We start from the raw sequence: 21,090 nt of genomic DNA on the forward strand, positions 1-21,090 counted from the left end.
CTCTCCAGTAGAGCTCAGCAATTAATGACAGGCTTGTCACCCAGAATGCCAATCCAACTCTCACCTTTAAACCTGGGCACATCTCCTGTGCTGGTATCAACCAGGAAAGCCCCACTGTGTGTCCATCACAGGGGGCAACTCCCAGCCGCTACAGAGCGCCAGGCAGCAGGAAGAAAGAGCCAGCGCAGAACTCAGTGGGGCCCACAGACCACAGCACAGTCTGCCCTTGACAGAGCTGCTTGCCCTGTGCCTTCCTCACACATAGTCTAGGCTCTGGCCCCTATCTGTCTGTACCAGGTTCCCTTCTCTTACCCTCCACTACCTGCCTTTGCCTCTCACACCACACCACACACCACATACCACACCACAGTGCATCATAGCACAGCACAGCACAGCTACCCCTGGGTCTCCTCAGCTGCTTCTCTATCTCAATGTCTATATCACAGATTTTTAAAGAAAATTTTTTGATGAAATGGGAAAATTATGATCATTTCAGAAAATACAGTATAGTGAGGCTGTCTATCATTGTATCTCTGAGGACTACTCTGTCTCAGGATTTGGGCAGTCCCACACATGGCTACATAAATGCTCTTTGTGGTCCCTGGGAAAGTGAGAGGGTCCCAGTCTGGGTGGGCACAGCAGCACAGGGAAGGCCCAGGAAGTAGACATGGACTGTGGGGTCTGGACAGGACCAGAGCTGTCACTTTACGCAAGTGTGCCATGGGTCTAGAGCAGGGTGACAGATAATCACTGTTGAGCACCTGACCCTGTCCATCAGGACTGACCTGCCTTCCAGAAGCCAAGCAGAACAGGGCTGGCCTCCGTGAGAAGGAAGGGAGAGCTGGAGAAAGCCTTCCTCTGCTCCTGTGGACTCTGTGCCATGCAGTGATGACAGTAATAATAACTATGGTGACCACTGTGTGGAGTCACTATGCCAACATGGGACCAGGCCTTCAAAGTGTGGGTGCATCCCAGACAGGTGGAAGGGAAATGTGAACTCCTGTTTATTTTAATATGCACTTAAAAACCCAATAGTTCATCAGTTCCTTGAATAGATATCAATAACACAGACTTCAGGAGAAGATTACTAGAACTCACGAGGATGGCTATGAATGTCAGGTCTTGAATGCACTGTTCTCTTACTGACCTGACTCACAAGCTGCCCTGCCTGTGAGGAGTGCAGAGAGAGGTCAGGCTTCGTGGGGCAAGCTGGTGCCATGCCTAGAAATGAAAGTGGTGAACAGGGCCTGCACAGTGCCAGCATTTAGGTCTCCACTGCCCAGATCCCCATGGAAGAGGCAGGGCCTCCGTTCCTTCTCCTTTACCTGTGCTCTGCTAATCCATACATCTTAGCCCATCTATCAGACACAAGTCCAGGAAAGATGCCCTCCTGACACTGGGCCAGGCCACCAGCCATTACACCTTCTCTTGGCCTGCCTGCTGGCTATGCTGCTCTCAGCACTGGAAGACTGTGCAGCATGGCTACTTGTGTGGAGGCTGGGCTCAGGGGTGTCTGGGCAATTGCTGGTAAGGTTCTTGCCTGAGAAGGGACCTGGGTAACACAGTACCAGGGGAATAGGCCTTGGTGCTGGCCCTGAAAACAACAGCCTAGGATTGGCAGCCTGGCCACTTCTTATGGCCATAAGCTATGTCAGCAGCTGCTGGGCATGGGAGCAAGGAGTGACTTGTTAATTCCTGCCTGCCCAGTCTGCCTCATGTCATCAGAGGACAGTGTGACCCACCTCCTGGCCAAACTTTCCTGAGAGTCTGGGCAAGTCCAGACAACATACTGCTGGCCCTAAGGTCTGACCTCAGCCCTCAGGGAAGGATCTTCTTCCGTTTTTCTGGGACCACAGTGCTGAGACTCAGGGGGAGAGCTCTAGCAGAAAATTATAGGAGGGACAAAGGAACAGAGGGACCTGGGAGCCTACAAATGCATAACTTGGGGGGGGGATCTCAAATCAGCCCAGGACCAAGCCAAGGATGAAAAAATTGAATTGAGAGTACATCAAAGTTTGCAGTCACTGTAAAGGCTTTCCGGCAATGCTCACTGAGAACATCAGGATTGGGCTCCTGAGGGGAGCCACAGGGGCTGAGCTGCTGCTAGGTTGTATACTGGGCACACCCTGCATCTGTGACTGTAGGGCTCGTATGGCCCTCGGAGAAAACTGAGTCACACATATAGACTCTAACTTGCTGGTGTGCTCCAGGTCACACAAGGAGGAAGGTGTGGAGATGCAGAATCATTGGGCAGCTATTTTGGGACATTATAGTTCTAAGAGCTGGCACAAAGGGCTTTCTTTCCAGGTGCATCTACCACTGGATGATGAGGACTTTGTGGGCTCATTTGTAGACCATTCCATGGGGTGATCTGTGTCTTTTGCACTAGCACTGTGTTTAGAAGTGGTGATTTGATGGCATTTTTTTTTAAAAAAAAAATATATATATATCTTTTATATATATTATATAAAAGATACATTATATAAAGATATATATCTTTAGACACACCAGAAGAGGGCATCAGATCCCATTACAGTTGGTTGTGAGCCACCATGTGGCTGCTGGGGATTGAATTCAGGACCTCTGGAAGAACAGTCAGTGCTATTAACTGCTAAGCCATCTTTCCAGCCCCCGCTGATGGCATTCTTAATCATATGCAATGCAGTACAGGATTTGGTTCTGGCTTCTTGCTTCAACTCTGCCCCCACAAACAATGCAAACAGGTACATATCCCTACTTTGATTCACGGCTGGTGTGATGGTTTGTATATGCTCAGCCCAGCCCAGGGACTGGCACTATTAGAAGGTGTGGCCCTGTTGGAGTAGGTGTGTCACTGTGGGTGTGGGCTTTAAGACCCTCATCCTAGCTGCCTGGAAGCCAGTGTTCTGCTAGCAGCCTGCAGATGAAGATGTAGAACTCTCAGCTCCTCCTGCACCACGCCTGCCTGGGAGCTGCCATGCTCCCTCTTTGATGATAATGGACTGAACCTCTGAACCTGTAATCCAGCCCCAATTAAATGCTGTCCTTATAAGAGTTGCCTTTGTAATGATGTCTGTTCACAGCAGTAAAACCCTAACTAAGAAGTTAGTACTAGGGACTGAGGTATTGCTGACCATGATTTTGTTTGGAGGAATGTGGACTTGGGGACTTTGGATTTGGAAAGCAGTGAAGTGCTTTAACTGGAACTTAATAGGCCATTCTCGTAGGAACATGGAAGACTTTGTTGCTGTGAGTGATTTGAACTGTGCAGACCTGGCTCAAGAGGTTTCAGTAGAGAAGAATTTCAGTACATGGCCTAGAGACTTATTTTGTGGTATTTCTATGAAGAACATGGCTGGTTTTGGCCCTTGTCTGAAGAGTCTACCTGAGGCTAAGGTAAAGAGATTTTTATTAATTGCATTGACAAAGGAAGTCTCAAAAAAGCCCAGCAGAGACTTTGTTCTCTGGTTAGGTCTCATGAAGAGTGTTTTGAACAAGTATAGCAAATTTAGAAATGAAAAATATAAAATATATGGTTTAAATATTAAAGGGGCACCAGGAAGTAGAATGGAGCTGAATCCTGTGTTCTAAGAGATAACAGATTAAGGGAGTAGGAGTTTGGGGCAAGATCCTACCCAGCTAAGTTTAGCTTGTACCTACATCCCAGAACACAGGAAGCTGAAGTACTGGAGCCCAGGAATTCAAGAGCAGCCTGGGTACCATACAGATGCCCTGACTATATGTTGTCCTGCGGCCATCTATTCTCACAGCCAACCACTGCGGTTGTCCTCAACTTTGGAGTCCACTGGTTTCTACTTCAAAAGTCACCACTTCTTCCCCCATGGAGAATGACCAGAGGATGGAACACAGCATAAGAACAGGGGAACCAACAGTCCATGGTGTACCTTGTCTTCCAGGGGCAGGGAAGGGTATGACTGACTTGACTATGATAAAGGATCTCTTACCTGGAAAATGGATTCTCTAGACACAGTGTGATTTCAAGTCAGGAGAGGGTGAAGGGAGCGCTCACTCATATGAAGTCTCCTAGGGCCCACACTGTGCATTCCCCACACTGTCTTGCCTGTATCTGGTGACCACCTTACTGTCTCCTGGTTACTGTCTCCTCACTACTTCATAAGCAGGCAGCGAGGCTGGGAGGGCTGCAGCATTTCCTACCACAATCCCTGCAGTGAGCCCAAACGGAGTGAAGGAAGAGGTCTGACACAGGCCCCAGCAGTAGGCCAGGAGGAGGGTGGGCTGAGCACTGCCCACTCAGGCTCCCAGCCAGGGGGTTCTACACTGCCATTCTTCCTACATCAAGTCATCAGCACTGTTTAGGACCTCCCCACTGGCAAGGCTGGGGGTGGGGAGGAGCTCTAGTTCATTTGGGTGTTGCTGTTGGGTAGGAGTTCTTTTTTGGCGCCTAGGTGGCAGAGGGTCCCTTGGACAACTGCAGGCCTCTAGACAGCTGTGAAGATCAAGAGGCCAGACCAGGTACTCCCAACCTGGGAGTCGGAGAGAATGATCTAGGCCATCACATGTTCAGTTTGTATCCACTGGGAGAACAGGCAGGAAATAATCAATTGGTTCTTTCCCTGCACGCCTTAGCCGTGCTGTGCAGTCAGTCTCCTCTGCTCTTTTGGGCAGCAGGTCCCTAAATGAAACGTAGGCTGCATTCTGTAATGTTGCAGTCACTTTCTGGTATCGTAAGAGTTTCATGGCAAAACTTCAAAATGTAAGGCTTCACCCTGTTTATTTGAAACCAACCCAAATTCAACCCAAAGTTCATCGCTTCTCCTTTTGTCCCTTCCCCCCACCTGCCATCTATTTACAGCCTAGGAAGGGGGGGGGGGGTGGGGGGGGGGGCAGGGATGCCGGAGGACCTGAGGAAAAAAGCTTCTGTCCTGAACTCACCAAGTCTCCTGCCCCGGTGTTTTGGACTTTCCTAGTCGCTTCAGACTGCTGCTCTAGCTGCAGGTGGCCCCGCTCTATCAGGGTCCACACAGGCAGTGAGTGATCCAGGTCTCCTAAGGCTGTGTTGAAGTTTGTCATGGTTCCTCCATCACCAAAGGCTAGTCCAGTGTCCTTGCCTTTGCACTCATGGTGCAGACTCCAGTTCCTTCTCTGGAGGGGGGTGGGCGCCCTCAGCTCCTGACCCGCTGCCAGTCTCTGTGCTCCATCATATAGAGCTATGGTAACTTTTGGGATGGATCTTGGTCTCCTGGCAGGACCCCAGAGAATTAGATAGTCCTTTCAAGTCCAAGTTCCTACAGGCTTCCAAAATATCCACAACAGAAACAGAACGGTGTCTGTGCTTAGTGAGACCCAAGGCGCCAGCTGCCTGCTTCCTCTCCCTTCCCACCATGAAGGAGGACTGGAAAGGATGTGGACACACTTCCCTACTTCCCGTAAGCTCTCTGTGGCCCAATTCCTTAGCTGGGATCCTGGGGTGTGTAAGGGAGAGTGAACTGGGCATGCATACATCGTCTTGCTTCATGGGTATGGATGCCATGTGACCAGATGTTTCAAGCTTCTGATGGACCTGAACTGAGCCACAGTAATTCTTTTTGGTCAGCTGGACTCTATGCAGGACACGATACTATGGCTTGGTTGTGACAAACATTGTACAATCTCAGCTATTGAGAAGCTCTGGTTAGCTTCTCCATTAACAAAGACTTTTTTAAGACTCCATTAACTTAATACAAGCAGCAGAGACTTGCAGAGGAGGGTGCATTATACAGATAAAGCAATGAGGATCTGAGTCAGTTCTGGGAGCCAGATGATGCTATGACCAGCAGACTTCCGATGTTCCTAGGCCCATTTTCTACACAGTGGGGATTAGAATCAGCACACTCACACCAGGAAAGAACAGAGCTTCCCTTCCACCTGGCGCAGGATACCATCAACTTCACGGCTGTTACTGTAACCCACAGGCAACCCCGGAGCTGATAGTTCACCCTAATTGTCAACTTGACTGGAATGGAATCTTGGAGTGGCAGCTCTTGGAGTGTCCGGTGTGTCTGGAGAGGAGACAGAGGAGGGAAGAGCGTGGCGACTGCGACTAGCATCGGCACTAGCTGCTGTCCTGGTCTCGGCAGAAAGGAGACAAGCAGGAGGAGCTGAGCACCAGAGTCCACCCCTCTGCCTCCTGAGCATCACCTAACAGTCTTACTACCACATGCCTTCCTGTCTTAGCTCCCGTGTCTACTGTGATGAAACACCATGGCCGAAGCAACTTGGGGAGCAAAGGATTTATTTGGCTTACACTTCTAGATCACTGTTCATCATCAAAAAAGTCAGGACAGGAACTCAAACAGGATGACAGCTGATGTAGGAGGCAGGAGTTGATGTGGAGGCCGTAGAGGGCACTGTTACTGGCCGGCTCAGTGCAGAGGGCCATGGCCCCTTAGTCTTCAGTGGCACTGAAATCCTGAAGAAGTAGGTTCTATACCAGTGAAGGAATGGCCTTGCTTGCTCGCAAGCAGGCAGAAAGCAAAAGTTTCCTAAGTCCACGCCCTCATGTACGCGGGACTGTTCTAGCAGAGGGCGTGATATAGAGCAGAGCTATGTCTTCCTGGTATGTCATTACCCAAGAAATCCAGATTAAAGGCATGTCTTCCTATCTAGAATACAAGAAGACCTTCCTACTTCAAATTAAGCAAAAATCCCTCACGGGTGTGTTTTCCACTTTTGGATTTTGGTTAATTCCATGTTTCAAGTTACAAATCAGGTTGACAACCAAGAATAGCCATCACATCTCTCACAGTAAACTCCTCCTCCCCCCACCCCCCAGTCTGCATCTGCCAGGTTTTCTATTGGAAACAAGACCAGGATCCAAACCTCTGCAGTGTCATGTCCCCACTCCTATACATCAACATACATTCCACTGAACAGATAGTCTTAATTCCAGGATTATATTTAGCTGATACTTATTATTAATGAGGTGTTCTGAACACAGATTAAGTTGCATTCAACCAGCAACCAAAAGAGAGCATGGACCTTAAAAAAAAAAAAAAAAGAGGAGAGAGCCCTATGTGCTGATGCTATCTATGTATGGAGGTGTGGTGGGCAGGGTGCAGCTTCTATCCCAGAGGGGCCCCCACACCTGCAGAACTGAATAAGCCAGTGTGGATGCTTTCTTTCTGAGTGAAGTTCCTGTATGCTGGATCACAGCACTCACTGCACAGGATAAGGGAACTACGTGGATCCTAGGCCTAAGACCTGGGCGAGGTAGGGGGTAGGCAAGGAGGCCTGGCTGGGACAACACTCAGCTAGGAAAGGAACCTGAAACCAGCTTTGTCAGTCCTTAAAGCCTGTAGTGAGGGCTGGAGTGTGGGGGTGGAGGGGATGGTGAGTGTTCTGACCACAGACCTCAGCCAGAGAGAAACCCAAAATAGTCTGGAGCCTCTGGGCGTCAGCTGGGATTCACCCTTCCAGCAAGTCAGAGCTCAAGCATTCTGTTTTCCAAATGTTTCTGAACACATAGAAACCAGGGAAGGCAAAAGGGGCTGGGGAGGGTCTCAAAGGGCGGATTTCAAGGTGTTGGAATCTTGTCTGAAAATCTGTGCCAGAGCAGACAGCTCAGGGCCAAGCTGGCAGAGGAGAAAGGAAAGGGCAACGTAGAGCCTGCCCCTAAATGGTCTACCAACCTGGCAGGTAACACCTGCAGGAGTGCCCGCCGTCTCAGCAGGCATCTGAGCTCTTGTGAGTGTGTGGACTCCCTGCTCTTGCCAGGACTTTGTGGAGGGATGTACAGCCTGGGGTCACTGCCCCCAGGGCCACACCCAGCTACACTGCTCTTCTCTCTGCAGTGATGGGGCTGAGGGAGAGGCAGGAAGAAAGGAGGCTTTCCTGAGGTACACTGGGTCTTCTTCTGCCCTTTCCCTAAAGCCCTGCAGCCGTCTCTCCTACGGGCTCCTTCCTGCCTTCTCTATGAATCTATGGAGGGGATGGAGACACTGCCACTGAAGCCCAGCCACAGTGAAATATCTGGCAGACAAAAGTCCCCAGTGGACAGGCACTTTGTAAGCTGGTGCCCCTCGTCCTGCCTTACAGAGGACATGGAAGGATGAAGAGGTGACAGGAAGAAGGGTGGGCAGCTTGGGCTCATGAAGTTACACTCTATACAGCACACTAGTCTGCCCGGCAGGGTCATACTGACTATGAGGATGGGAAAGGGGGACAAGCCTGCAGCACTGGCATGTTAGCTACCCCGCTCTTCCGTCATGTTGTTCCTATGCCAGCCCCACACAACACAGGTGCCATTTACACACACACACACACACACACACACGCACACGCACACGCACACGCACACACGCACGCACGCACGCACGCATGCACACACACACACACACACACACACACACACGCGCGCGATTTGGAAAGAGAGAAATGGGAGACCCATGCACTAAGCTGCTTGCTCTGGGCCATTCAGTTGGTAAGAGAGGCGCAGGGTTCAAACTTGGCTTCTTATACCCAACACTGTGCCACCAGGCCCTTTATTTCTTTGCCCATCAATGTATGCTATGCTCTGGGCTGGACACTGGGCCTTAGAGAGGCACTAGGTGGCCCATCTGACCTTCCCTGTGCAGGTGCCAGGAAAGGAAGTACACAAGCCTACTGTCATAGCCAAAGGCTCCACCCCTGAAGCTGTCAACACACCAAACTTCAGAATGTTAATTATTTGATTAATTGGCAAAAGTGATTCCTATGCAGGCATTTTTCTAGCTCCTTTTATTTCCTAGTATATATCAGGAAGATCACTGGAAATCAGGAACAAATGACAAAATCAGTCACACGAATCTTGGGTCATAGGCCAGATATCACCACATGTCTTACATGCTAGGTTTCCTTGTCTTAGAGTCCATGACATCAGAAGAGAGAAAACCTGAGAGCCAGCTCCTAGGAACTACTGGGAGAAACCAGGCTGCACCATTCCAGTTTGGTGCTGGACCAGTCTCTGCACAGGAAACAACCTTCAGCAGCATGGCCAGGGCACTGCCTGGCCAGCCCTAGCTCATGGGTACTCCTGGGAACTTGCTGGAACTAAGTGTGAATTCTGGGTCACATCCCAGATCTCATGAGTCACAGCATCTGGGGTAGGCCAGTCAAACTGTGTTCATGGCTCTCACTGAAGTCTGAACCGTTTGAGGGACACTAATCTTAAGCTCACTAAAGTCTTAAGAACAAAGGATCTAACACCAGTTGAGCCTCTGTACCTGTCAGCCACACGTGTCAACCTTGGCACGAACTCTGGGATTAGAAGTATTACTCTACTTGGGTATGGTGGCACACTCCTATAATCCCAGCACTCAGAAGGCTGAAGCAGAAAGAAGAAAGTCTAGAGCAACCTAAATCTGGGAGTCAGGAGCAGCTTAAATTGCCCCACATTACCTTGATGGAAACATCTCTCCAGAATGTGGACTTTGGATCCAGAGGCCCAGATCTAAACTCTGACTTGGTCACTACTGACTGTATGATTTCACCTCCTAAACATCACTGAGCTAAGCCACCTCAGCAGGTACAATGGGGAACAATGGGGAGACCCTTTCCTGAAAGAGCCCATTCTAAGCCCACATGAGCAGGACACAGAATGCATGTGGCCTTTCGTAAGAACACAGATGCTTCAGGCACTGTATTCTGGAGCTCCCAGAACTGGACCCTGGGACCTCCCACAGGACAGCCCTTCAGACTAAGCTAGTGCCACTTAGAAAAAGCACTGCCAGGTGGCTGGTACCTCAGCTGGTAAGAAGCAGCAAATGAGAAGCTGGTTGGGGGCCTGGGAAGAGAAGACATTGTTAGCTAGGGAGAGTAAGCAACGATAAACACAGCTGCCTGGGTTTACGGAGCTCCTGGAAGCAGCGGCCTCCCCAAAGAGAGTCTCACTAACGCCAGTCTGCTGAGCATGACTGAGTCACCCAGTTACATCAGTAGGGTTGGCCAGAGAGCACGTGTGTCTGTGTGTGCTTGTGGCTCTGTGCAGAAGGCCTAACAAGAAGGGATGAAAACTGTAAAATACTGGATGTTTAAAGAGACAACCTAGTCACTTTCTGTCCAGTTGGTTAATTGTCCACAGCAGCTTGCAGCTTGGGGCCCAGGAGCCAAGGCTTCTCTGGCAAAAGCAGATAATCTCAAAGCTGCGGAACAAGCCCTGTGACAATTACTCACGTGCAGCACTGGCCATCGTGTGACCACTCTCACTCCAGGGAAGCTACATTCTCAGGCTTTTTCTGGAAACCCTCATTCGTCTGCCCATCTGTCTCTGACATCCCAGGAAGGTTAACAAGGTTAGTAGGAGCTGACTGATGTCCATAACAAGGATTTCAGTGGTACCAGTAGGAGGGTAGTAGGGGCTCCCCACCCCACCCAGCACACTGTCTCTTTGGGGGTCCTGTCTGTTCCAGACTAGACTCCAGAAATGACTATATTGTTTTCAAGTTTACATGGAATGGAGATGACTTTAATCAGATGTGGAGATTTTCTGTGAGGTTCTGACTGTGAGGAACTAAAACTATAAGAGAGTCTTTACTTCCACTGGACCTCAGTTTCCCTGTAGGGATGGGCCAAGGCTCACATAAGGACAGAGGTTGGCTTCCAGAGGTAAGCATTCCTAAACAATATCGTTCTGGGGAGTCAATGCAGAGTCTCAGCAAATGGCCTCAAGGCAGAATGATGGCTCACCAGCCTTTGGCACTCAGATGACACTTAATCAGCATTTGTGGATTAAATAATAAACATCCTTGATATCTGGGTGTTGTCCTCAAGAAAACTTGCTGCTTTGACTGTCCCCAGACAAGTGGATGGAGAAGTCAGGAATGAATTGGGTTGCATGTGTGCAGCCCATTCTGGTGGCCAGATGCACGTGTCTAGTCGGTGGTTAACAGACACTGTACCCCGATTCTCTGTGTTGCCTGGATACCCTCGGTGATACTGCACAAAGCTCTGCCATGGAACCTTCCTGCAGACTGTCTTCAGACTGAGTTCACTGGAGCCAGAGAACATGTAGCTCTCTGTGGGACTCAGGGCAGCAAGTCACAGGACTGACACAGGCCTCAAGGAGGGGAGGGAGCAGCTGGCTTGTGTTGGCTGTTTATTAGATCTGGGTGGATGGAGGCTGCAGAATTCCACCAGCTTCCTGAAGCTTGGACACTCCTCAGAGTCTGCCTAAGCCCACTGGACAGGAGAGGAGGAGCTAGGCCTCTTCATCCCCAATCTCACTGAAGCCTCAGCTCCTAAAACTGCCACATTTTCTTCCATCTGCCAAGTCTTCAGTATTAAAAATGTGTCATGCTCTAGTAAGAAACAAATGGTTTAAAAGAAAGAACTAAAGAAACAAAGAAAGAAGGGAAAGAGGGAGGGAGGGAGGGAGGGAAGGGTAACCAGACAAATACTTTGGGGAAGCAAAGAGAGGTAATCACTGGACATGGTATCTCTCTCTCTCTCTCTCTCTCTCTCTCTCTCTCTCTCTCTCTCTCTCTCTCACACACACACACACACACACACACACACACACACATCTTTAGGCCTAGCACTTGGGAGGCAGAGGCAGGTGCATCTCTGAGTTCGAGGCCAGCCTGGTCTACAGAATGAGTTCCAGGACAGCCAGGGCTACACAGAGAAACACTGTCTTGAAAACAAAAAGATCTAATCTGCATCAGGGGAGAGGTATACAGACAGACTCTCAGTGACAGCAGTGTGCAGATGGGGTAGAAAGAGGAGGGGAGAAAATGCTGCGTGAAAACATTTAAGAAATAATGTTTCTCTCCTAAGTGTAGTGAGAGGGAAAAACAGTCACCGGCCAAGAGCCTCAGTGACCACCATGAGGAATCAATGCAAAGAACATGTCATTTAATCACATCACAGTCAAACAGCAAGAAGCCAGAGAAGAGAAAAACTTCAAAGAACACAGAGGAGAAATAAGGCCAGTTGTAGCCAAATGTGATGGTCTTTACCTGCTATCTCAACACTCAGGCTGAGGCAAAGGGATCTTGTGATCCAAGCCAGCCTGGGTTACACAGGGAGACCCTGTCTGAAACAACAAATAGGCGGGAAGGGTGGCTCAGCAGAGCACTCACTTAGCATGCAAAAAGCAATGGGTTTGTTCCCTAGCACCACACGAACCAGATGCAGCAATGTATACCTTGTAAAGTCCAGCCCTCAGGAGGTGGAGATTGGAAAGTGGGAAGTTCAAGGTCATCCTCGGCTACACGGCTAGTTCAGTCATTTCAGGATACAAGAGACCCTGTGGTATCAAATTCAAAAGCAGATGAGGAAACATCTGTCTACACAGGTACTGACTGCCCGGTTAAGAACGTACCAATAATTATTACAGTCAGCATTCACAGGTTATACACAGCCAGAATGTCTTAAACTATTGTTTTCTACAACTTATTTAATATTTTAACAATGGTTTTTGTTTGTTTGTTTGTTTGTTTTTTGTTTTTTTGAGACATGGTTTCTCTGTGTAGCCCTCCCTGGCTGTCCTGGAACTCACTCTATAGACCAGGCTAACCTCGAACTCAGAAATCTGCCTGCCTCTGTCTCCCAAGTGCTGGGATTACAGGAGTGCACCACCATTGCCCAGCACAATGTTTTTACTTTATTCACATGAGTGTTTTGCCTCTATGTGTGTCTGTGCTCCACTGTGTGCCTGGCACTCAGGGAGACCAGAATAAGATGCTGGATCTCTGGACCTAAAGTTACAGATGGTTGTGAGCCATGTCTCTGGGGCTGAGAATCACACTCAGTTCCTCCAGAGGAGCAGCTAGCACTCTTAACTGCCAATCCATCTCTTCAGCCCCTTATCTAATTTCTATAATAGCTCTCTGAGGTAGATCCTCATACTATCTCCATTTTACAGATGAGGGAAAGCGAGGTACAGAGGTACTTAGCAAGAAAAGTAGAAACTGACTCTGAAGCTTGAGCTCCCCTGCAGGGCACCTGATTGTCTTGGGCCACCAAAAGGGGAAGGGTTGTGAAAAGACAGGTGGGACAAAGCCACTCTGGTGCTTCTGACATTGTTGGATCTTTGAATTATGCAAACAGCAATACCATGATAATGCACATACATGAGTTATACCTGTTACTAGAGGATGTGGTAGTCCTGGAGACTCCTTTTGCCAACAAGTAAGTCCTATGACCTACAACCTATCTTTCTCACCAAATGGCTACAACCACAGCCTCTGGCTTCAGATGCCCAGACTCTGGCTGCAGCAACAGACCCCTGAACAGTGGCCTTTTACAGAGACAATACCAGCCATGTACTGCTAAAAGCCTGTCACTAGATCCTTAATTCCACCTCTCTAACAGAGCCTCATCTCTCCTCAACCAAAATGGTCTTCTCTTGGTTCCACTGAAAAAACACCTCATGGTTGGGCTTGGTGGTTGTGTCTGTAGTTCTACCACTAAGGAGGTTTAGTGAGGAGGATTTTGAGTCTGAGGCCAACCAATGTAATAGTATCAGACTCAAACAAAACAAAATACAAGAGTGTTATATACTGTTCTTGTCCCATGTCTTCTCCAGTTACTTTTGTGGTCTAACAAATGACATCAAAACTCAGTAGTCTATAACTATTCCACTAAGCTGTGAGCCAGGAATTCAGATGTGCCACAGTGGAATGGTTTCTCTCTCTCCTTCTTGGACCCTGACAGGGAGACCGTATGGCTGAGAGTAAAGCACAGGTGAGGAAAGTCGGCCTCTGGGCTGGAATCACCCGGAGGCGTGCCGTACGTGCCGTACGTGCCATATAGTGGAGGCTGTCCTCTCGATCATGTGCTATGAACTTCGCAGGCTCTGGCTTGCTTGAGGCTATGAGATGGTGTCCTAGATGCGCAGAGCAGATGTCACCTGGCCTTTAACTAACCACCTGTTTTCTGGTCTTGGACATCAGGTCCCTTCATTTCGTGCCACTAGTGTTACCAGTACAAATTAGTACCAGACATAGACTTGTAAGGATAGAGAATGGGAGGAGTGTCAGAATCTCCTGGCAATCTGGGGGAATGATGGCACTATCTTTGAAGAAGCAACCATAGCATCTTTACCTATTCCTCCTAGGCCTGACAGTCACGCCTCTACCTGAATTGCCTACTAGGTCTGAGCCATCCATGGGATTGGGCTTAGAGACTTCATCTGGCAGCTGGCCCTGGCTGCTGCATCTCTCTGTAAGATGCACCCTCAGCATGCAGCAGTTTTCTCCCAGCCTGAGCGTCTGCTGTCAGAGGGCAGGAGCTTTGGCTAACAGTTGCATCTTCCTACACACATCCTAGAGGTAAGAGGGAGAGAGGTAAGAGGGTGGCCCCTCAATGTGCTGTATGACTCACCTGCCAAAGGTGTGGTGCTCAGCTACAGGACCCTAACCAGATCCTAGGCAGAAAGCAGAACAGGTGACATCTTCACCCCCTGGTAGAAAAGGATTTCCTGCCCAGCCCAGATGAGCTCTCTGGCTAATGATGTCCCATAAGGTCTGTAGTTTCTGCTAGAAAGGGAAGAAATTTACACACAGAAAAGGAGGTGGGAGGCTAGGTAGACTGAGGAGAAGCAGAAAAGAGAATCTGTTTTCTGAACAAAAGGGTGGCAGTCCGGGAGCGGGAGCCACAGTGGGGCTGTTTTTCTGGAGACCAGGAATATATCCCATTGTGCCTTGCTGTAACAGAAGGCCACTGAAGTTTCCTCCTAGTTTGTACCTAAATGTCACTACCAGCACTAACACTTTTCAGAGAAGGTCATGAGTGGGTGAGCCTGTGCATGGGACTTGGGGGTCTCCCCCTCTCTGCACTGCAGCAGGATGCCAGTGGCCTTCCACTGGCCAGATCAACAGATCTGATGCAACTTAAGGATGCTGGCCTGGGCATCAATGTCACCTTTCCTTCTCTACTCGGAGCCACCAAGTCACAGCTGAGAACTGAGGCTGGCAGGGTCACATAGCAGGGGCTTGGGATTCAAGTCCAGCCCTCCTGCCCACCCAGCACACAGTCCTTGACCCCATAATGATACCTTCCCAGGTGACCTTGGTGAGCCTTGCAGTGTTGTTGGAATGTGGCTCACTTATGCTGTAAGGGAAGGAGGCTCATGGTAGGTGACTCAGGAAGTGGGTAACAGCTTTCCTCTCGTTTGCCCCCAACCCAGCCATGGTACTTTCACTGTCCTGATCCCCTGCCACACACTAGCCTTCTGCAGGGATGAAGTGGTTTGGAAAGGAGAGTAAGAGGAGAAGGGTGCTGAGAGCTTAGTAGGGCGACCCACAGAAAAAGAGTGAGTGGGGCTTCCTGGACTCCCAAGCAGCCGCTTACACAGCTGCAGCTGCTCAAACCCATTACCGGAGGCCAGTGGAAGCACTTTGCCTTCACAGGGCACCCCAGTAACGTCAGCCTTCAGGGAGTGGAGCAGGCTGGTGAGCCAGGAGCAGAGCTGGCCAGTCTTCCTATGCCAAAGAAGAAGGGGGCCCCGCCCAGGCCGCCAAATCGGGCAGGAGAGGCTGGGCCAGCTGGGGCTGGAGCTAGTGTGACATCACCAGGCGGCCCGCCCCTGTCTGGAGCTGAGGGGAGGCCCAGAGCTTTTCTGGGGCCTGGGGGATCCTCTTGCACTGGTGGGCGGAGAGAAGTGCCTGCAGCCAACCAGGGTCAGGCTGTGCTCACAGTTTCCTCTGGCGGCATGTAAAGGCTCCACAAAGGACCTGGGAGTTCAACTGAGGCTGCTGCTGCTGGCCTGGGGGTGGACCCCAAGCCCTGAGTGGTGCTGCTGGACCCAGGACCTGCCTGAAGCATGTGCTAAGGCAGCCGTGGACCGCACTGTGAGGGAGAGCAGGTTGGGAGCAGCCCCAGTGACACCAGAGGCAGGCTCATCCCTAGGAGCTTCTGAGCACAGACTGCTGCCAGCCGAGGCCAGTAAGGCAAGGCTGCTCGGCGGCCAGTGCAGCCGAGACTGAGGACCTCTCCTGGCGGCACGGTGGACGTCCTGCGGATGGCACCGTGAAGCATGTGAAACGCTGCTCCAGGGCCAAGCCGGAGAGAAGAGGTAAGGAGCCAGCTCTCACCGCACAGCCAGGGGAAGAGGGGCTGGAGAGGGGCGACTCTGACTCCTCCAGCTTCGCTGTACAGCTGGACCCCACAGGGGTCATAGCTTGCTTTTCCTTGGAGCCCAATCAAGCATCTGACCCGGCAGAGGACTGTGACTACTTGAGCAGGGTGGTACAGAGGCATAAGCACACTGGTCTGGGATGTTGGGGACTTCATGGGTGAGCCCCACTCACCTCTTTCAGACAAAGAGCCTCTGGGGTGAGGCGGGGTGGCTGTTGGACACAGGGTGGTAGCAGGGTATGTGCATGTGTGTAGGTGCACATTTGAAAGGGCACAGGCTGAGAGCCGCCGGGCAGTGGAGGACTGGGCAAGTTGTGTTCCAGCTTGGGAGCCCTGCACAGCCAGCCAGGCTAGAGAACATGCTATGGCAGAAGCAGACGTAATGCAGAGCCGAGGCAGTGGGGGCCTCTGTTCAGAATGTGCCCTGGGCCAGGCAGCACCGGTTGCCAGCATGCCAGGAGCAGAGGCGTCCTGTGCGGGACAGAACATGTCACCCACAAGTTTCTGTCAGTAGGACTGGGGCAAAGTGCTGCCCTGACCTTCCCTCTGCGCCCAAAGATAGAGTAGATGGATCCCCAGGTCTCCAACCAGCAGGATGTGGCTGAGGAACTGGAGAACATGGTTTCCTAGCAGCCTAGTGAGGGGACACAGCAGGCGCCACATACGCCAGAGTCCCTTGAAAGCGCCCGCCCAACAGCCTGGCCCGGCATGAGATAACATTTCCAAACAGAAATTCTCTGCTGATCCCTCCCCTCTCCCTGTGACATCTGTGTTACAGGTCAGCTATTGCCTCTGCCGTGGGATTAGGAGAGTTCCCAGAGGCCAGTGTTGTTACTCAGAAAAAGATCCCTTTTTATAGGGGCGGGCGGACCTCTGAGAACACAGGTCCAGAGCTAGCTCAATGCTCTTCACATGGGTTCTTCAGAGTACAGGCCTGGTATAGCAGCCATTAGGAGCGGGCTCCCTGGCTGAGCTCTGGTAAGTGGCAGACTAGAGCTTTTCTAAACCTCAGTTTCCTGATCTGTGAAAAAGGGAGTTGAGAGCCCAGCTCATCCATGGCTGAGCAGACACCTGCAGCGACCCCACAACACACACCTAACTACCTCCGTCTCACAGATGAGTAAGCCTGGCATGTGACTTCAGGGCCACTTCAAGTCACACATCACTGCTCTCAAGGGTGGCATAGGAGACCTTAGTTCTCAGTCCGGTGCCTGTGTACAGAGTCTCTAAAACCTGGCTACCAGTTATTGAGAACTGATTGTCTCACCATCAGAACTGCCCAGAAGGGAGAACAAGTACCCCAGTTATTTCCCTGGCCTGGATACATTCTCTAAAGCAGTGGTTCTTAATCTGTGGGTTGCATCCACATCAAATATCCAGATATCAGATACTTGTATTATAATTCATAACAGCCGCAAAATTAAGTTAAGAAGTAGCAATGAAACAGCTTTATGGTTGGGGGGTGGGTGGTCACCACAACATGAGGAACTGTATTAAAGGGTACTAAAGTACCTTTTTAAAATATTTTATTTATCATATATATCATTCATATATTTATATTTTAACTATAAAATAATAAAAGGGTATTAAAATATATTAAAGATACTTTGCATCTCGAACTGGGCTTTGGGGCCACCTTGCAGCATTCCTGCATCCTAGAAATACACTGTAAAGAAAACATATGACTAGACCAAACCTTCTAACACCACTCTCACAGGCAGGATGCTGTCCTGCACCACCCTTGGGTGATACTGATCTGCCCACTGGCATCTCTGTTAGAGCCACAGGGAGAGGAAAATGAAGCTTCCTTGGTTCACAAGAGGACCACTGGCTGCTGCACCTGTCTTGAAGTTATAGAGGGACAAGGGGAGAACAGACTCCAGCAAGCCAGACCACACTGACTACTGCCACACAACACCAGTGCATGGCAGAGTTCCCTGAGGCCCAGGGACAGAGGTGCCCTGGGTTCTCGGAGGCATTTGGAAAGTGGCTGTGAAGTATATGCTTCCAGCTCAGGCTCATGGTGTGGTGAAACTGAAGGTTTCCTACTGTAGTGTGGACTTGGTGGCTTTCTGTACTCTGCAAAGGTTCTGACTGGCTTTGTGAATCTGGCTAAGACAAACAGAGGAGCACTGGGCAAGGGAAGCACAGAGGAAAGAGCAGGCAGACAGCATGTATGATTCTGGAAGACTCGCGCCCAGCATGGCTGTGAGCCCACGGGCAAGAACCCCACAAAAGTTGCCCACTGGGCTTAGTGAGCAGGCACTCCATCTTACTCCATCCTTACCCCCACCCTAGAAAATGGGTTACTGTTTTAGCACCACCTTTCAAATCAAAGAAAAATGAAAGGTTCAGGAACGCTAACTTGCCCAAGCTAACAGCTATGTGATCCATGCACGGGCTTTGAACCTAGCACTCTGGTTCCAAAGCCCACTCCCTCTTCCATCCTACTCCAGTACTCCATATGGTATCCTGACCTCTGTCCTGATGCTGCCCTGTGACCCTAGCCATCAAATCTACTTTAATCCCTAATCCTCCCCACCCCACCCCCCAGAACAGTGTGTTTCCTTGGTATCCCTGCTGACTCCTCTGTGAGGCCCACATCTGCAGCATAGGAAGCTGCAGGGTCTATATTGTCCCCACCCTGCCTAGTGGGGCAGTGCCTTGGGTTCATCTACCTGAAAGGAGGATGACGGGACAGGCATTCTCTCATCAATGCTCAGGGGAAACCTTTGATGCTGCTGTGTGGGAGCTCAGCATCTACCTTGGGCCACACCTAACAGCTCCTGAGGCAGCATCAGGCATCTGGAAACAAAACAGACAGATGGTCTCCCGGAAGGGCAGGTATATTCAGCCTCTGTCCTCTCACTGAATCATGGCCTACTTTATCTGGAATGTTCTCAACTTAGGGTGCACATGGAGAACAACTGTGTAGAACCTAAGCACGCTGGGAGGAGGCAGGCAGCTGTGAATAACCCCACAAACACCCAGCAGATGGCATGAGTCCTGAGCTGGCCCTGGGAGCGATACAGAGGTGGAGACAGGCTCAGGAACACAGTACGAGTTCCATGGTCTCTCCATCAGTGGCCCACAAAGGAAGAACCCCAGCTCCAAGCTGTCCCTCCAGCCCAGCTCACGTCTGCTACAACCATGCAGCAGAGACCTCTGTGAAGAACTGATGGATAGAGAAGTGAACCTTTCTTGTAAACTTATGGGAAACACCAAAGAGGTTACTTAACCTCAGGCAGCTTGGAGTTTGTGGCGATAGACAGTACACTTCAGAATCCTTATTTGGGTGAAGTTTCGGTGGCCAAGCTGTATCCTGCTCCTAACAGGAGCAGGGGGTGGGGTAGGGTGGGGGTCTTACAGCATCCAGTTCCATGTACACATCACCGTGAGACACATTCTGATCACTGGAATGCTAGGATGCTGGGTATGGAGCCAGGCCTCTCACAATTGAGCCATTGTGCAGGTCCACTCCCTGGTGAAACCGGCCTGTCTTGAGGCCAGCAGCCCTAGAGACTTGGCCTCTGTCACTCAGTTCTCAAATAGGCAGATGGAGACCACCACAGAAATGCCCAGAAGGAACTCTTATCTTCACCTCCCAAAGATTCCCAGTTTCCAGAAGGCCCAAGCCTGCCAGGGGCGGATCCTACTCCAACCTCTGCCGTAGAAGGTTGTATTGCCTCTGCCCTGCTCAACGATTCTCCAGAATCCACCCTAGACAGCAGAGGAGATCTGCAGGGTGGATGAGTCCATGAGCAATGAGACAGACCTCAGGCACTTCCCCTCCCCCTAGATCCACCACCTCTAGTCCCCATCCTGGTTGGGTCATGGGGCCCATTAGCTCTCCTGAGTGCTGCCACCTGAGTTAGGAATGCCTGCTGCTGAGGAGCCCTCATCTCTTTTTTCCTGCTCTGTTTCCAGGAGAATCTGTGGAACAAACATAGTCCTTGGCATCTAGTTGCCGAGGTGCTGCACTCGTGGCTGGGCATTCTGAGGTGACTCTGAGAAGCCCACATGCTGGGGCAGCCAGCCAGTACAGTCTGAGCTCTGGGTGCTGGGTGGACATAACTGTTCTTGCAAGCTGGAGTAGAGAGGAGACTTCTCAGAGAGGTGGCCTTACGAGGTCACCTTAGAAAGGAAGACAGATGTGTGCCAGGTAGAATTGTGGGAAAAGGTTCTCCAGGCAGAAAGCATGTGAGGTAAGATGCATGTAAGGATTCTGGCTTGATGCCATGTGAGTGTTATTTAGACCTGGAAGTGTGTATAGAGTGTATTATAGGGCAGTGTATTGGCCTAGCAACCCAAATGACCTGGGTTAAATTGTCTAACACCCCTTAACCTGGGCACTGGCACACAGGGCCTGACATCCCAGAAGGAGGATCAGGAGTCTCATGGGCATAGCAGCCTTGGCCAGACCCCGGTCCACTTGGACTACATGAGACTCTGTCTCATAGCCACCCGTACTCAGTGAGCCACTTAGGAGCATGTGGGTAAGAAAGCTGGCTTGGAGACCACCTACCGTTTGGCAGCTCTGGTCCTGGCCGTTGTCCTCATCCCTGGGCTCCATTTGTTTATCTCGGAAATGGGGATGATCAATGTCCCTACTTAGGGAGTGCCTGTGCTGTGTGAAGGAGGCATCTCTGTTAGCTGAGGTGACCTTTTGTGTTGGCTACTCAGCTGGGCTCAGCAGAGTAGCTCTGGGCCATGCACAGGTTTTCCAGGAAGTTGCCTGGGGCAGTGGTGTATAGCCAGCCTCAGACACCTCCCACCCTGGCCCCCAATCCAGGGCTCCGGAGCACACTAGGAACTACAGGAAATGCAGCAGCCAACTCAGAAGCTAGACTCTCAGATGGCTTCTCCAGACACTCTCTGCCTCTGATTTGCTCTCCATGTCTCCTGGCACTGAGTGTTCCATGTGTGGACTTTGGGGGAATCTCAAAATGGTTCCCTAATAATGCAGCAAGGAAAAGTAACAGCAGTATCCTCATGCCCCTGGCATAGGCACCCAGCTCCCCAGGCCTAACCACA

General features: G+C 50.6%; 2 protein-coding genes across 6 annotated transcripts in view; one reads left to right on the forward strand and one right to left on the reverse strand.

Moving 5' to 3' along the window:
* Ralgps1 (Ral GEF with PH domain and SH3 binding motif 1) overlaps nucleotides 1–21,090 on the reverse strand; it is a 237,172-nt gene that overhangs the window by 59,701 nt on the left and 156,381 nt on the right. The window lies entirely within an intron of this gene.
* Angptl2 (angiopoietin like 2) overlaps nucleotides 15,533–21,090 on the forward strand; it is a 31,881-nt gene continuing 26,323 nt past the window's right edge. The window contains exon 1 of the mRNA XM_052182234.1: nucleotides 15,533–15,994. The gene's annotated coding sequence lies outside the window, so the exon portion shown is untranslated. The remainder of the gene's footprint in view (nucleotides 15,995–21,090) is intronic.

Source organism: Apodemus sylvaticus, chromosome 5 (assembly GCF_947179515.1).
Source record: "Apodemus sylvaticus chromosome 5, mApoSyl1.1, whole genome shotgun sequence".
Taxonomy (NCBI): domain Eukaryota; kingdom Metazoa; phylum Chordata; class Mammalia; order Rodentia; family Muridae; genus Apodemus; species Apodemus sylvaticus.